Source organism: Scylla paramamosain, chromosome 23, assembly GCF_035594125.1.
Source record: "Scylla paramamosain isolate STU-SP2022 chromosome 23, ASM3559412v1, whole genome shotgun sequence".
Taxonomy (NCBI): Eukaryota; Metazoa; Arthropoda; class Malacostraca; order Decapoda; family Portunidae; genus Scylla; species Scylla paramamosain.
In genome coordinates this window covers 6,551,646-6,570,485 of record NC_087173.1, presented here as the reverse complement: position 1 = coordinate 6,570,485, position 18,840 = coordinate 6,551,646, and the positions used below count along the sequence as shown (strand labels likewise).

Sequence of the window (18,840 nt, the reverse complement as noted above, 5' to 3'; positions counted from 1 at the left end):
ATCTTGCAACAGTGATCAAGTGAGTAAGTGTGAGAAGTGAGTGAGTGAGTGACTGGGTGACTGAATGGGGGTGGTGTTGCATAGGGGCAGGGGATAAGAGGGGATGGTGCTGCCTAGTCACGCCTGGGAACCTTGTCACGCTCACGCCGCGGGTCACTGACTCCTCAACGTCCTCAAGCAGGTGGACTGGGGAGCGTCAACCCTTTCACTGTCATCATAATAAAGAGACTTATCTACGTGTTTTGTGTTATTTTTTATTTTTTTATTTATTTTTTTACTGATTTTCTAAGGGTCGATCGTCCTAACCTTCCCTATGTCGTGATAATAATAATAATAATAATAATAATAATAATAATAATAATAATAATAATAATAATAATAATAATAATAATAATGAAAAGAAGAAGAAGAAGAAGAAGAAGAAGAAGAAGAAGAAGAAGAAGAAGAAGAAGAAGAAGAAGAAGAAGAAGAAGAAGAAGAAGAAGAAGGAGGAGGAGGAGGAGGAGGAGGAGGAGGAGGAGGAGGAGGAGGGAGAAAGAAGAAAGAGGAATAAGACTAGAATGAGGAAGAAAAGAAGAGAAGAAGGATTTAGAGGAAAAGAACAAGAACAAGACCATGGGCAACAGCAACAACAACAACAACAACAACAACAACAACAACAACAACAAAATTTCCACACTTTCTTTGCTTTATCAAGATTTTTCACTTTTTTTTTATTTTTGAGTATATATATTACTCTTTCCGGTATAAAAAATACATATATAAAAATTCAACACCATCCTTACTTTATAAGACTTTTTTTTCTATTTCTTTCTTTATTTACCATTTTTCTAAGAACCAGTCAGTTATGAATCTTACAGGTACATAAATTCTCCTCTCGCCAACACTTAACTGGCTGTTACTCTCTGGCTCAGTAAATATTGTCTACATTTTCTTTTCTTTTTTTTATTTGTGTGTGTGTGTGTGTGTGTGTGTGTGTGTGTGTGTGTGTGTGTGTGTGTGTGTGTGTGTGTGTGTGTGTGTGTGTGTGTGTGTGTGTGTGTGTGTGTGTGTGTGTGCCAGCTCTATGACGTCTGAGTTTTTTTTTTTTTTTTTTCAAGCGGTAACATTTTTTTTATATATTTTCTCTAAGGTCACCTCTGTCATAGCGCAAGATTTATTTATTTTTTGTTAAGGAATCATTTTTTTTTTTTTCGAGCAGTTAAAAAAAACCAAAATATAAGTTTATAGATTATACGGACACAAAAAAAAATGAATAAATAAGCAGATGAAAATATCGAAACAAAACAAAAATGGAAAGGAAAAGAAAGAAAAAAAAATCCACGGAACCTTGAAAGTTGCATTTAGATTCAGAGTTTTTCCAACATTCCAATAGTTTTTCATTTTTTCTAAGCTTTCAAACACAATGAAACGAAGACTTAGGTATATAGCTCTCACAACCCATCCACACACACACACACACACACACACACACACACACACACACACACACACACACACACACACACACACACACACACACACACACACACACACACACACACACACACACACACACACACACACACAGAGAGAGCAAAAAATGAGCACGTGATGGCGAGTTTGTTGTTTAATTATCCCAATGAAACAATACCTAATGAATTATACGGAACGACACGGTTATTCCCAAGGGCACCTCTCTCTCTCTCTCTCTCTCTCTCTCTCTCTCTCTCTCTCTCTCTCTCTCTCTCTCTCTCTCTCTCTCTCTCTGACAACGCCATGTCTGGATGAGTGTGAAAACTTTTGAGAGAGAGAGAGAGAGAGAGAGAGAGAGAGAGAGAGAGAGAGAGAGAGAGAGAGAGAGAGAGAGAGAGAGAGAGAGAGAGAGAGAGAGAGAGAGAGAGAGAGAGAGAGAGAGAGAGAGAATCGATACCAGAATGTAAGCGAATACTTGCAACATGAAGACTGAGAGATAAAAACAAAGATAAAGAAGAAAAATCACAGAATATAGATAAGAAGAAATATAACCACAACGAGAGAGAGAGAGAGAGAGAGAGAGAGAGAGAGAGAGAGAGAGAGAGAGAGAGAGAGAGAGAGAGAGAGAGAGAGAGAGAGAGAGAGAGAGAGAGAGAGAGAGAGAGAGAGAGAGAGAGAGAGAGAGAGAGAGAGAGAGAGAGAGAGAGAGAGAGAGAGAGAGAGAGAGATTTAAATACCCTCCCTTTAAAACCCTCTTCGACAAACACACACACACACACACACACAAAAAAAAAAAAAAAAAACTCCCTTTGAATCCTTCCTCTAATTTACTCCACCTCTTTAAATCCACTCACCACTCGCCCCGACTGCACTTAAACTCCCCACACTCCACCCACCTTACGTACTCCCCCAGGTAAGCTCCCCTTCATCCGGTGCCCCCAAAATCACCCTTGATCTCCCTTCACCTTACTAAGTAGAAGCTAATTCAGACAATGACCCCCAAAAAAAATAAAGAGAGGTTGAAGTTATTAATCGATTGAATTATGTGACACTTTTCCCTTCATTACTTAGAGAGAGAGAGAGAGAGAGAGAGAGAGAGAGAGAGAGAGAGAGAGAGAGAGAGAGAGAGAGAGAGAGAGAGAGAGAGAGAGAGAGAGAGAGACGAAGAACGAGAAAACTAAAAGGAATACAAAGAAACGCCAGAAGATTTGTTGCCTCTTAGGATGTTTGTGAGAGGAGGAGGAGGAGGAGGAGGAGGAGGAGGAGGAGGAGGAGGAGGAGGAGGAGGAGGAGGAGGAGAAGGGTAGAGTGAAAGGCAGAAGAGGGGTATGGGAGTATAATAACAAACTGATCCTTCTTCTTCTTCTCCTCCTCCTCCTCCTCCTCCTCCTCCTCCTCCTCCTCCTCCTCCTCCTCCTCCTCCTCCTCTCGAAACAGAAACAATAACCATTTCCTTCCCTTCTTTAAGTGCTCTGACCTTTCCCTCTCTAAAGAAACACAATGAGAGAGAGAGAGAGAGAGAGAGAGAGAGAGAGAGAGAGAGAGAGAGAGAGAGAGAGAGAGAGAGAGAGAGAGAGAGAAACCGTGACCCTCAAAACTAAACACTTATTAATGCATCTAATCACTACACACACACACACACACACACACACACACACACACACACACACACACACACACACACAAAACATCAATGGAAGGTGAGGCTATAGACACTTAAGGTAACCTCTCTCTCTCTCTCTCTCTCTCTCTCTCTCTCTCTCTCTCTCTCTCTCTCTCTCTCTCTCTCTCTCTGAACTCTCACTCATTCACTCTTTCAATTCACCCATTCATATTTCGCCTGGTCTCCTTAACTCTCTCTCTCTCTCTCTCTCTCTCTCTCTCTCTCTCTCTCTCTCTCTCTCTCTCTCTCTCTCTCTCTCTCTCTCTCTCTCTCTCGCCCTCTACTTATCCTCCCAATCTTCCATTCAGTACTCCTCTCCCTCTCCCCTCTCCCTCCCTCACTCAATCTCTCAATAACAGCTACTCTCTCTCTCTCTCTCTCTCTCTCTCTCTCTCTCTCTCTCTCTCTCTCTCTCTCTCTCTCTCTCTCGGCAATCACTTAGCCATATATACAGTTTCTTTTCAATAGCACCTCTCTCTCTCTCTCTCTCTCTCTCTCTCTCTCTCTCTCTCTCTCTCTCTCTCTCTCTCTCTCTCTCTCTCTCTCAACTGCTATAATACTTCAGCATTAGGGGGAAGGAGGGGAGGGGGAACACTAGGCAGGTATATAAAGGTGTGTAGTAATCAGTGGGGGAGAGAGGGGGAGGAGAGGGAGAGGTAGTGAGGGAGTAGGAGAAAGTAGAAGTTGGGTGATGCAAGGTTGCGCGCGCGCGCGCGCCTGTGTGTGTGTGTGTGTGTGTGTGTGTGTGTGTGTGTGTGTGTGTGTGTGTGTGTGTGTGTGTGTGTGTGTGTGTGTGTGTGTGTGTGTGTGTGAGAGAGAGAGAGAGAGAGAGAGAGAGAGAGAGAGAGAGAGAGAGAGAGAGAGAGAGAGAGAGAGAGAGAGAGAGAGAGAGAGAGAGAGAGAGAGGCCGCAATCTCCGTCGATACCTCCAGTAAGGTGGCGGGGAGAGGGGGGAAGGGACAGGAGGAGGGAGAGGGCATGGAGGGGGGCGAGGGATTGGCTGGCTGGCTGGCTGGCTGGCTGGTTAGCTGGCTGGCTGGCTGACTGGCTGGAGAGGGCCACCGCTCCCCAATAATGGCCAAAATAGCAATACCTTCGGCCAAAAATAGATAAACAAGATGGAAAAGTAAATAAAGGAAAGAAGGCAAACAAAAAAAAATTAAAGAAAAAAAAAAGGAAATTTCCACAATCCACATATGAGAGAAATACGCACAAAAAAGGTAAAAATTTAAAAAATGTACAAAAATCAATGAAAGTAGTAGTAGTAGTAGTAGTAGTAGTAGTAGTAGTAGTAGTAGTAGTAGTAGTAGTAGTAGTAGTAGTAGTAGTAGTAGTAGTAGTAAACAGTAATAATGCATTTACTAAACAAAAAAATAACAACATAAAAATAAAGTAAGAAATCAATAAAAGAATAAAGATGAAATAAAAAACAAAACAAAATTAGTGTAAGAAGAAAAAATCTATTATTTTCACCCTTTGAGTGCTATTTAGTGAATCCTTTCTTCATTGCTAATCACTCGAAGCACTTCCACTTGTTCTACAGCCACCTGCGATCTTTAAACTGAGTAGAAATTGTAAAATCCATCGTTTTTCTCCCCCACTTTTTTTGTAGATACTTATAAAAAAGATTCCAAGCATTACTTCTGGTGTTGTTAATTGTTACGCATTACAGTGAAGGGTTAAACAAAACAAGGAAAATAAAACAATATCTTTAGCATGATGAACAGTAATTTATAAAGAGCGTATAAATAACAATAGAAAAATAGGAAGATCTCGGCAATAAAATAGTGACGTTAAGGATATATGGAAGGAAGGAAGAAGGAAAAGAGAAGAGGAAAAAAAAAGGAAAGGAGACAGAGGAGGGGAAAGGGAAGGAAAATCTTATAGACGGTGAGGCTTGAGAAAGGAAAGGGAGATAGGAAGAGGAAGGAGAGGGAAAAAAGGGAAAGAGAAGGAAAAAATTAAGATGGTGAGGTTTAAGAAGGGAAAGGAAGATAGGAAGTGTGGGATGATGAAAGGAAAATAAGGGAGTGGGAGAGAAGAGATAGGAAATAAGGGAAGGAGGGGAAAAGGCGAAGAAAGTAAAAGAGAATAGAGAAATGGGAGAGGGAAAGAAAACAAGAAAGGAATGAAGGTAGAAAGAAAGAAAAGAAAGAGGGGGGAAAGAGAAGGGAGAAGAGGAAAGAGTGAGGGAAAGGAAGAGGGCGAGGAAGAGAAGGGGAGAAGGGGGGAGAAGGATTTCCTATGTAATTTGCGGTTCCGAAGCCTCGCAAAGCCTCGAAATGGCCTCGGCTTCTGCTCGGGACTTCGGAAAATGCTTCGCTTCGGCTTCAGACAGGCGAGCTTTCATGGCGACGGAATATAATAATAATAATAATAATAATAATAATAATAATAATAATAATAATAATAATAATAATAATAATAATAATGTAAGTTAGGTAAGTGTGTGTGTGTGTGTGTGTGTGTGTGTGTGTGTGTGTGTGTGTGTGTGTGTGTGTGTGTGTGTGTGTGTGTGTGTGTGTGTAGAGGAAGAAGAAAAGGTGTGGAGAAAAGGAGGGGAGGAAAGAATAGGATTCTCTCTCTCTCTCTCTCTCTCTCTCTCTCTCTCTCTCTCTCTCTCTCTACTCGCTAATCAACAACGATTTAATTTCCCACACCAAACTTCACTAAGGTCTCGAAACACCTCCTCGAACCACCTCAACGATCCACAGCAATGATTCGAGCGTGTTTTGAAACCAGGTGCAAGTGTTTGACCTTGTGTGTGTGTCTGTGTGTGTGTGTGTGTGTGTGGGTGTGTGACCATAACTAATGTCTTTATCAGCATTATCATTATCATCACCATCATCATCATCAGCGTCATCATTATCAGTCATTATTGTCATCATCATCATCATCATCACCCATAATTCAATTCAACCTCATTATCCGTTTATCTTTCTCATTACCCCCCACCTCTCTCTCTCTCTCTCTCTCTCTCTCTCTCTCTCTCTCTCTCTCTCTCTCTCTCTCTCTCTCTCTCTCTCTCTCTCTCTCTCTCTCTCACATTACGTCATTCCCATCTTATTCTTTTTTTTCTAACTTCCTTCTTAATTGCTTAATATCAAGTCCCTTCATTCCTCTCCTTCCACCCTTTTCTCTTCCTCCTTCCTTCCCTCCTCCTTTCCTCCCCCTCCCTCTTTATCCCCCTTCCTCCCTCCCACTCGCTTTATCGACTGTCACCTTTACTTGTTCAGTCTTGAAGGGAGAGGGGAGAGAGGGACCGGCGGAGGGATGGAGGGAAAGAGGGAGGGAGGGAGGAAATGTGTGTGTGTGTGTGTGTGTGTGTGTGTGTGTGTGTGTGTGTGTGTGTGTGTGTGTGTGTGTGTGTTCATTTCCCTGTATACCTATTATTAAGTAGTGGTGGCAGTAGTAGTAGTAGTAGTAGTAGTAGTAGTAGTAGTAGTAGTAGTAGTAGTAGTAGTAGTAGTAGTAGTAGTAGTAGTAGTAGTAGTAGTAGTGAAATTGATAGTAATGATAGTGGTAATGTAGCTGTTATTGTTATTGTAAATGTTGTTGTTGTTGTTGTTTGCAGTAGTCTCCTACAACAAAAACAAAAACAACAACAACAACAACAACAATCACCACAACCACCACCATAACATATCCTTCCGCATCCTTGATTTTATTCTTGGTATTGTTATGAATGGTAACACTCTCTCTCTCTCTCTCTCTCTCTCTCTCTCTCTCTCTCTCTCTCTCTCTGGGTGTGATGGAGAGAGAGAGAGAGAGAGAGAGAGAGAGAGAGAGAGAGAGAGAGAGAGAGAGAGAGAGAGAGAGAGAGAGAGAGAGAGAGAGAGAGAGAGAGAGAGCAGGAGTGGGGGTAGGATAAGAGGGAGGTAAGAAAAGAAAAAGATAAGTAAACAAAACAGAAAAAGGAAACAGAAAATTGTAAGAGAATGAAGAATGGAGAGAGAGAGAGAGAGAGAGAGAGAGAGAGAGAGAGAGAGAGAGAGAGAGAGAGAGAGAGAGAGAGAGAGAGAGAGAGAGAGAGAGAGAGAGAGAGAGAGAGAGGGGATGTAGAGGAAGCAGAGAAGGAATGTGGAGAGAAAAGTGAGAAGTGAGAGGAGAGAAAGAAAGCCATGTGGAGGAAGAAGGGCAGGAAAGGGTGTGTTGAGGGAGGGAGGGAGGGAGGGAGGGAGGGAGGGAGGGAGAGGGAGAGAGAGAGAGAGAGAGAGAGAGAGAGAGAGAGAGAGAGAGAGAGAGAGAGAGAGAGAGAGAGAGAGAGAGAGAGTGAGAGTGAGTGAGAGAGGAACACTAAAGCAGACACTCTCACAGCATATCTCTCTCTCTCTCTCTCTCTCTCTCTCTCTCTCTCTCTCTCTCTCTCTCTCTCTCTCTCTCTCTCTCTCTCTCGTCCTTCATGTCAAAGATTATTAGACATGACATTCTGCTTCCTACGTTTTCTCCCTCCTTCACATTCTCTCTCTCTCTCTCTCTCTCTCTCTCTCTCTCTCTCTCTCTCTCTCTCTCTCTCTCTCTCTCTCTCTGCAAAATACAGCATAGGACACAATAAAGCAGGATAGGAAACAAAATTATCAGAATAAAATAGAAAAAAGAAATGTAAGATGTGGAGAGGAGAGGAGAGGAGAGAGAGAGAGAGAGAGAGAGAGAGAGAGAGAGAGAGAGAGAGAGAGAGAGAGAGAGAGAGAGAGAGAGAGAGAGAGAGAGAGAGAGAGAGAGAGAGAGAGAGAGAGAGAGAGAGAGAGAGAGAGAGAGAGAGAGAGAGAGAGAGAGAGAGAGAGAGATGCTACAAGAGGATGGGACAGCATAGATCATGTAAAGATCAGATAGGATTAGATACATGTCATGCCTTGTTAAAAATGGCAAGGTAAAGATTGGGATGGATTAGGGATGTGTTATGCTTTAAGAGTGGCTGGGTGAGGATTACATTGCATCAGATATATTTGTTTGTAATGGGTAGCAAAGAAGAGACTTGCGTATTCTAATGATCAGTTTATCCTTTTTTTATCTCTCTCTCTCTCTCTTAGGAGCTGCCTTATATGTCAACTGGCCCTTTGCAGTCAACTCGCTTTCTTAAGTTAAACTAGACATGTACAGCTACACTAAGCACTGACCAGACCACATGTATTCCCCAGACATGAAACCCAAAGCTGGTGTTCTGTGGCATCTGGCTTAGCTGCCTCTTACCATGACCCCCACAGCCTTACAACACCTCTGCTTACACAACACTGAGGAGAAGAGTGGGTGAGATCTTTGGGATATAGTGAAGTTATAGAGGTTGTTGATGTTGATGGTGGTGGGGGATGTGTGGCAGGGTAAAGTTAAGTATAGACAGAAGTAGCAGGTAAGAGTTGGGATAAGTGGTGTGCTTCAGAGTAACACAGGTCCCTCTTCACCTGAGACAATGCTACACCAAGTACTCTTCAAAAGTTTCAAATACAACAATAAACAAACTATACACTTAATCTGGGAACACCTGGGTACTGAGATAAGTAACCCTGTGGCTGCTGCAGGTCTTAAAATAGACAGGTGGTTGTACTGGGTTAGTTTGTCTCAGTTTTCTTTTCACTTCATCCAGGTTTCTTTCTTTAGTCTGTTTCATTTTATTCAGTAATAATCAATGTGCTTTGTAATCATCTACTAATTTCTGACTGCTATGGTTTCTGATGCTTAATTGTTGCAGGTTTGGTGTATAAAAAGACAACGCTGAGAGCAAAAGGAAGGACTGGTAAGTTTAAGTCTCTAAGCGGCTGTAATTTCATCTATGCTCACTAAAACTGTCAAGAGTTACTTAGATAAAGAAGTAAGAATCATAATGTCATATGCCATCAAAGGGTTAAGGAAGATTGAGTTGGGTTCTCTCTCTCTCTCTCTCTCTCTCTCTCTCTCTCTCTCTCTCTCTCTCTCTCTCTCTCTCTCTCTCTCTCTCTCAACCATAAACACTTTGCTGTCTTGGTTTCATTGTACAATCAACATGCTATAATGAAAGTTATAGTTTTCATGATTCTTGTGAAAACACCCAATGAGAATGCAATTAATCATGTCTGCTGCCTTTAAGAATATTCATGGTGAGTGAACAGAAGCATTTAAGAATAAGAACTCTTTGTCTCTCTCCCTCTCTCCCTCTCTCCCTCTTGGTGACCTCCATTGGGTCAGGCAAAACAACGAAGGTTCAAGGTACTCATCAGGTGTCAGTCATAATCACCAACATCCTGCTTCCCTTCAAGACCCCCAATGGAGCACACACAGCCTCAGCAATCATGTCATCACCACAGCAGACACAGACACGTAAACCCAAAGGACATTTCCCCCCCTCAACACAATGATACTCAGTGTTAAGACAAAAGTGCTTCTGATCTGTCTCACATTTTCTGACCATCAAACTTCACTTGAGCTAACACTATAAGTTTTATGACTTCTCATTTGTCAACTTAACAATTGTTTCTAATCATCTTTATGATTGCTAAACTCAAGCACTTCATTTCAGGTTTGGCATCAAATTGGCAGAAATGGGTACCAGCAGCACTCAAACCAATCACAAGATATCTTCCCAAAAGGTTAATTCCAGTTACTGATATCAAAAGTGGCAGAGATAAGTAGCACTTTCACTCAGTTAAGTAATATTTTACCACTGAAACACTAGGTCTGTATCACTACAGCCGATCAAATCATCCTCTCAAAACTGTACATTTTTGTGTCTTTTGTCAAGAACTTTGTCTTAAATCATACACTAAAAGCAGCTGTCACAACCATGTCTTGGCCTTACATGTCACATCTCCACACCTCAGATCACACTGCTGTCACACTCTCCACATCACTGTCTGTCTGTCCACACATCATAACCACAGTTCAGTGAGTGCAATCATAATCACTAGAGTAGCATTTCACACTTAATCCTCTTGTGTTTACGGTTTCCCCTTGATCTTAAGTCTGCTTTCTAAAATGTTACATTGTTGTTCATTATATTTCAGATTTCTGGGTAATACTTTTCTTCAGTTACATTTGGATTATACTGACTTTAATAACTCACAAGCAAAAGATTTAAAAACAGACATATCTGTATTCTATTCTTATCACTGATGGCCTTGAAGAGATCTACACAATAGTTAACCCAATCTTCAGTCACCAGAAACAGTACCCTGATTCACATGTGTGGTGGCAAGACAGTCAAGGTCAGCTGCATTCCACTTGGACCATGGTGATCTTCATGGTCTCTCCACACATATTAAGCATATCTACCTCAAGAATTTGTTCCACTTGCTTGGTGCTGCCTCTGAATCTATACTTATCCAGTCTTTTTCTTTAGTCAATGTACACCACACCTCAGTCATCCCTTCTTCCTCTTCTTTTCTCAATTTCAGATATCGATATTTAAAAAAAATTATACCATCCTGGATTTTGCATACTAACAAGGGAGTAATGGAGATAGACATTCAACACAGTATTTAGCACCCCTATTTTATCCAGAATGCTCTAAAACAAAGGACAAAAAACAAGCAAAAATATTAATAACCTTTAGCAGACATTTAACAAAACGTATAGCACCATTTACTTCACATATTAACAAGGAAATGGAGTAGATGAGACATTCAACACAATATTTAGTGCCTTCATTTGTCCAGGAAATCCACAACACTATAAATCAAGGAACAAAGAACATGGGAAATTATATATGTATCCTTTTTGCAAGAACATTAACCCTTCCACTACTATCTGGCACACCTTTCCTTAATTGCTAACTATTCTGAGACCTCTTTTCTTGTTCTTCAGAAACCTTCAAACACTGCACTGCCCAGAAACTGCAAAATCTATTCTTTCTATCTCTTTCTTACTTGTAGATGCTCATAAATATTCCACACATTGATTTTAGTGCCATGAACAGTTGCACACCACAACAAAAAAAGTTAAATGTATCCTATATCACTAAGAAGGCAGGAATGCAGGTGAGAAAGCAAGAGGGACAATCTCAAGAAATGAAGACTGATGACAAGAGTACAGGGATGATCCAGATCCAGTGTATTAAGGCCAGGCATCCATCCTCCTCAGCATTAAGGTGACACTTTCATTCCACACCAGCACATGTCCTTGTTTTGTGATGATGTGAGGTCATGCACAGGTATAAAAAGGGTCCACCTCTGAGACCTAGTGACCCTAATGTGTGTGTGTGTGTGTGTGTGTGTGTGTGTGTGTGTGTGTGTGTGTGTGTGTGTGTGTGTGTGTGTGTGTGTGTGTGTGTGTGTAATAATAATAATAATAATAAACGGTTTATTCTTTAGGCAGTCAACAAACTGAAAATATACATTGGGTGTGTGTGTGTGTGTGTGTGTGTGTGTGTGTGTGTGTGTGTGTGTGTGTGTGTGTTGTGTGTGTGTGTGTGTGTGTGTGTGTGTGTGTGTGTGTGTGTGTGTGTGTGTGTGTGTGTGTGTGTGTGTGTGTGTGTGTGTTGTGTGTGTGTATGAGAGAGAGAGAGAGAGAGAGAGAGAGAGAGAGAGAGAGAGAGAGAGAGAGAGAGAGAGAGAGAGAGAGAGAGAGAGAGAGAGAGAGAGAGAGAGAGAGAGAGAGAGAGAGAGAGAGAGAGAGAGAGAGAGAGAGAGTAAAAAACAGACACAGAAGAAGAAAACAAAGATAAAAGAGGAAATAACAAGCCAGACAAAAAGAAACATGCATACAGAAGAAAAACAAACACATTCACACAAATGCATAAATGAACAGAGACAAACAACAAACACACAAACAAACAGACATGAAGACAGGGCTGGGTGTTCTGTAATGGCATTTCCTTTCACTCTTAATAAGCACCAGTCTCAATGATAGCAGGTAACAACAGTACATCTTATCTAACAAATCTTTCCCTCTTTCCAGCCCTGTCACATATAAGACAGAGCAATGTAAAATAATAATGAGTTGACTTTACATATAAGCGCTGGCGTCCTTGAGTTGCGACACCACTTTGCTGACTAAATTTTTCAAGCCAAATATAATGAGTAGTCTAATGCCCGGTTTGTCTGTTGCTCACACTCACTATAGTATTTGTGTACCATGTTGCTTCTTTGTCTATCTGTTTACCTGTCTCTACTAGTTAGGTAATTAATAAAAAAATAAATCCAGTGAAAGAAATTGCTATCATTATTTTTTTCCACTTGCAATCATGTGTAAACTAATTCTGTTTTCCTGATGTCTCTTGCTGTCAATCTATCTCCTTAATGCATTCATATCTGTCCTATGTATGGTTGGTACCTCAAGACATTATCTGAGAGATTTTGTCATGGTTATCACATTTATAGGGCTTCTCAGATCAAAGCAAGCATCAAACATGATAATCATAAGCTTTCCTCCAGGCAAACTGATGTGTGGATGGCAATAATTTTGTTACCACTGTTTACAGAGTAAGATTTGAGGGAGCACTTGTAAATGTGACTGTGAACATACACATGTAGATGCTTAGTCACAGATATCTCCTTAACAGGGGATGTGACATGCACCTGGTATGGAGCAACCAGCAACTATGCTAGACTATCTAGGAAAATGGTAAAAAGATTTACCATCAGCTACACTTTGCTGGGACTGAACGCATCACGTGAAGAGACAGGTTTTATACTGGCTATCATCATTATCATCATTTCATTCAACATTCTTATTTTCTCTTATAGGTTTGGATGGCTTATTAATCTCTCCCACTTTTTTGAGGTTGCAGACAATCTTTTCTCTTTCTTGATCCTTCTCATGTCTTCCTAAACATATCTTCCCCCAGATCTTCTTCAATCTTCTCATTGGTTTCCTTCCTACTACAGCATCCCAACTGTGACACTCTTCTGAATATGTTTACCTATATGGACTGTGTTGACCAAAAATCATGTCTCCATTAAGTTATTTCTTGCTTACATCATATGACTCTATTATTTTAGCACATCAAGTCAATTCACCAGTCTCCTGCTCACAATACACAAAAAAAAAATACACCAGATCATCATCACCAAAACATGGCCTGTACAATAAGCCTACATATCACCCACTTTTTAACACTCATGAAATATTTCCTACATATTACCTGACCTGGATGAGTGTATGGAAGTGTATGGAACTCTTTGTGAGGTAAGTGGTGATTATCCAGGTAAGATAAGGAGGTTAAGAAGGTACTCAATGGTAGCATTAGAATAGAGGTCACGGGAGATAAGAGTTACATAAGCAAGCAGGAAGTAGGGGAAAAAATAGGCCATCAAGTGCTTGGATTTGTTGAGAGAGCTGCTTTGAACCTGTGGGAAGAACAAATAAGAATGAGTTTGTAAGGGAAAATGAGGCCATTAAATTAAGAAGATGAATGATAAGTGTGTACATGAGTGCAATTGAACAGTGAAATGTGAGAGACAAGCTATCGATGAAATCAATAAACACAGTGAATAAGTAATGGAAAGAAAAGGATGAGAAGCAAGACTGTCACCACCACAGAATGTCAGAATATGAAAAGGTGCAGTTTTTTACTATAGCTGATGAGATAAGGTGCCTGAGAGAGAGAGAGAGAGAGAGAGAGAGAGAGAGAGAGAGAGAGAGAGAGAGAGAGAGAGAGAGAGAGAGAGAGAGAGAGAGAGAGAGAGAGAGAGAGAGAGAGATAATAAAGTCAATGTTAGTAGGAAGTAAAGATACAAAACATGAACCCAGAGTAGCAGATCATACAACCTTCAAGAAGCAGTACTTATGAAATCCCTCCACTCAACAATGGGTAGATAAGGAGGTGAGGTTGTACATCTTATCAAAGACCATATGTGAAGGGGTAATGACCCATGCACTTAACTTTTCCACCTTACTATTTTTTTTTATTTTCTCTTTTATTTTTTCTAGGAAGGGCACCAGCCAATGCCAGCAAACTTTATAAAAAAATTTAAAAAAAAAGCCCCACTGAGGTGCCGGTCCCCAAACATATTCAAGAGCGGGTCATCAAAAACTAAAGGATAAGTGTCTTGAAACCTATCCCTCCTCCCACAACACACACACAAATCCACTTAGAAAATTAGTCAGGTTAATTCACCAATCAATTTCTTTCCTACCAATTACGTCATTCACTAAAATTTAAGAACCGTCTGCATTCTTTCAACTGATAAATAACAATAAATGACAATGCTTGGTTGTATCAGGTATCTAAGGAAACAATGGACAAGGAGGGAAGTGAGTCATATATTGTGGTATTTTAGAAATATGTGGTCCTGTATATATAAGGATTGAGTGCTGATCATCTCATATGTATGCTGATGAGAGAGAGAGAGAGAGAGAGAGAGAGAGAGAGAGAGAGAGAGAGAGAGAGAGAGAGAGAGAGAGAGAGGAGAGAGAGAGAGAGAGAATTATATGTATACTACAGGTAAAACAAAGGTGTATGACAAACTGATATAGGCAGATACACTTCACAGTACACACACATTTTTTAATAGGTTAACGAGTTCACCTTCACCTGTATCTCACGCAATTATGACAGCATACATCAGAGTAGTACATAAGATAAGCCCAAAGATAAACTCCACCGGTGTCACATTTGGTCAACCCTCTCTGTTAGGGCTACAAGAGCACCACTCACTCTTCTACCAACACTCAAGCACATACAAATGCATGACATGCGATAAAGATTCATTCATATATTGGTGCACCATTTCTGAACACCTCAACACCCCATGAAGTGAAGAAAAGTGTTGTGATTGGTAGTATGTATTAGATATTTAGGTGAATCACATGAAAACTAAAATTTCTTCCTATTTGATTAACTAGTTAAGAAAGGTTACATGATCTAATAGAACACAGTATATATCCTACCCTAATGTCTCGCTATATGGTGCACTAAAGACTGATTATTTTACGAGATTCCCAGCAATAAATGTCCAGCACCAGTAAAGAGGGTGAGTACATAGCACTAGGCCGTTAGCATTTATTGGGGACTCGGGGCAAGTCTGACAAGTCGTGGCTCAGTTTTACACTTTGCTATTTGAGGCAATAAACAGTGATTATTTACCGAGATTCCCTTTAATATATATTCAGCATCAACTAACCAGTTTCATATAACAATAAGCACCTAGTATTAGTTAAGTAGGTTAAGAATTCTGTGTTTATTTACCATCCATCCCTTAAGTAAACAAGGCAAAGAACCACTGTTGGAAGTGATCTGGAAGCCTTGACACAAGTTATTTTATCACCTCCCCGCTGAACACCACAGACACTCACCCTGGGGAACACGTCCTGCCGGCGCCACCACACAAATGGTCAGGGAACACAGGTAAAGACACAATAATGGCCCGAGCACCACAAGACCCTTGACCCGGCCAGGCGAGGGAGGCCCACTGAGTACTGAGCACTGACAGTCTCGCTCCTCGGCTGCTGATGTATCCCTCCCTTCCTGACGTCATGCGCGCCAAAATTCTGCATCTTCATTCATGGACGGCTTTCAGGGTTTTAAGCAACTCATATTTTCTATTTCTATGAGGTTTTGGAGGGGTTTCTTTCTATGTAGAAGGAAGGATATATGGTTGAATGGATGAATGCATATTGTCATGCGCGCCAAAATCCTGCATCTTCTCTCATGGACGGTTTTTCACGATTTTTAGCAACTCCTATGTTCTGTTTGAATGTGGATTTTGTGGATTTTTTTTCTGTGTTGAGGAAACTCCTATGCTCTGTCTTTATATATATATATATATATATATATATATATATATATATATATATATATATATATATATATATATATATATATATATATATATATATATATATATATATATATATATATATATATATATATATATATATACGAGTATATATATATATATATATATATATATATATATATATATATATATATATATATATATATATATATATATATATATATATATATATATATATTGAGGTAACTTCTATAATCTGTCTATTTGTGGATTTTGTGGATATTCTTTTTATACTGAGGGAAAGATAAATAGACCAACGGATGAGTGTACATGTTGTTAGTCCTATATGTTGACAGATGTGGGATATATGTTAATGGATGGATGGATAGATATGGATTGCTGAGAGAGAGAGAGAGAGAGAGAGAGAGAGAGAGAGAGAATCTGAAACAGACTGCAATTTGTCTACATTAATGCGTGAAAGCCATTTGTTCTCATCTTGTACTTTCCCTTCTATTTTGCATTTAGGAATTTCCAAACACTGGTAAGGTGTACATTTGATTGCTACTTGTCCTCTTGCCTGTGGACTTCCTTATGTACCTACTTTTCTATAAATTGGAAGTTATAACCATAGTTCCACATAAAATTATAGTACTACTTAAAATAATGTAACTTTTTTTACAAAGTTAAGCATATCACACCTACACAAGATAGAGAATAGTTTGATATTTAATTTTCTGCTTTTCATTTCTTAAGCACACCTGACCATGTTCCTCAAATCCTCAACTATGAGCAGTTCCTGTAACACCTTTTCTCTTCTTATATAATACTGAGTTCATTTACTTGTAGTAAGGAGCCTTGACTGTCATTTCATACTCCACTGGGGACAGGTACATTCTTAACCTATTATTTCAGGCTCAAACTGTGTTGGTGTTGTACTTATAAAATGAACTCTACACATCTAGTATGATTTGTATTCTCTCTCTCTCTCTCTCTCTCTCTCTCTCTCTCTCTCTCTCTCTCTCTCTCTCTCTCTCTCTTTCCAGTAAAATGCAGTTGTTGGTCAGTAACTAAATATGGATTCTGAGAACTACGTATTCTACATTCTAATCTTTCTAATAGTTTTATGTAGGGAGTTAAGTCTCGCAGTATATCAATATAATCTCTATTTGAGAGTAAAGTAGATGCTACGAAATACTTACAAAATTTTCATATACATAGTTACCCACAGTCATCAATACAATAATGCATTTATAGAATAATAAAAAAACAAAAGCACAAGTGCATGAACAAATCATTAGGCTTAAAATGTGTGACAGCAACTAGAAAATGTGATATTAAATTTACTGGATATGGCTAAAACAAATGGGCTTTATTTCTCATCCAGTAAACATGTACACAAGTCCATGGCTGGAAGTGAATTTAAGGAAAATCTTTGGGTTTGTGATTGAGCAAGACAAATCCTCAAGCAAGGGCCTGGGTAAAGCAGGCCACAGGATTACTGTTGATCAAACCCTAAGACTGCAATGGCCAAATGAAGGGATAGTGTTGGCACAAAAGGAGACAATGGGCTGTGGAGATAAGCATCTCTGCTAAGTAGCCAAGGACAACATACAAGCTTCCAACAATGGCTGCTATGTCACTCACTCAGCCAGCAGTGTCAACACCTCCCAAGACACAACTGATTTCCCTGTGCTTGTAAAATGTTGCCTCACACTTACAGGCAACACACAATTTTCTCTCCTCAAACTTTTCATCTTAAATTCTGAGGAGCTAATTCCTACTTACATCAAGAATGATCTGTTGATTGAAAATACATAAGAATGAAAAAAAAAAAATCATCTAATAACTTTTTGCCATCATAATACTGAATGACTTGTTTGCTGGCATACAGTTATCTTACTGAAATGCATATTGATCTAAATGCAAAAATAGGTTCTTAGTACAAAAATATAATTTTTCATTTCATAACATTGATTGGAATTTGGTACACATTATCAATAAGAAATATATCTGCTACATATCGGCCAATGATTTTAACTATTTGGTTGAAAGTAAGAATAGTTTTATCTAATACACATTCAGTACATCAAAATATTTTCTTTGCTGAATAATTTGAAATATTTCATGATAACACAACTGGCATTTTTGACTGGTGTAGTGCCTCACAGCTGAGCACCACAACACCACACCAAGGCCTCAGGTGCTGCCACCACCACCACCATAACCACCATACTGCCACACTGCAGCCACAACACAAGCTTGTTTTACACATCTGTCTCCTCAAACATAAATATGAGATGCACCACATAAAATTGCGGCTTATTAAAAAATCAGGTGGTCTTGGTGACAAACATTCTCACAAACAGCTTGCCATTATTCTCAAAATGTCACATTTCAAAACATCCTAATTAGTATAAAACTTGATTTTTCAGTAATGATCCTCATTCAGATTGTGCTCATCTATACAACAGTACTTATAACTACATTACTACATGGGTATAGGATTTCTTTAATAGTCAATAAAACAAAGATTTGTTTTGATAATGAGCAGCTGTTTGTGTGAACACACAATATGATGTACATTTTGAACATTGGCATTAGATAACAAGTTTTAGATAACATTACAAAACATGGTGCAGTTACAATATTCGATTCATTGAATGGTTCTCTAGTATAAGCAATGACCTGATTTCTGAAATAAAACATACAATGTGCAACATCAACAATAATAACTGGGTTGTTAAAAGTAGCAAAATTAATAACAAATATTAGGAATTGCAGTATTGCAGTCTCTAAGAAGCTGATTAATGAAATATGAACTTACTTTTAGTAAAAAAAAACCCACTGGCTGACATTTCATTATCATCATTGTCTTTCAATACCTTTATGGTTATTAATACTGTACTGAGAAAAATGCCCATTGGAGTCATTAGATATTTTAAAGAATTTGATGTTTTATGTATTTCATTCTTATACAGTTTGCCTAGCTATATGACAGAATTTCTTTACAGATTCTCATAGATGAAGAGAAAAATAAGCAAGTAATATGTTTGATAACATAATTAAGTGAGCAAA

At 39.4% G+C, this 18,840-nt stretch overlaps 1 protein-coding gene across 1 annotated transcript in view; it reads right to left on the bottom strand.

Annotated features, from left to right (window-relative positions):
• LOC135112084 (plasma membrane calcium-transporting ATPase 3-like) overlaps positions 1 to 15,390 on the bottom strand; it is a 229,423-nt gene extending 214,033 nt beyond the window's left edge. The window contains exon 1 of the mRNA XM_064026012.1: positions 15,323 to 15,390. The gene's annotated coding sequence lies outside the window, so the exon portion shown is untranslated. The remainder of the gene's footprint in view (positions 1 to 15,322) is intronic.
• Between the last annotated feature and the right edge of the window lie 3,450 nt (positions 15,391 to 18,840).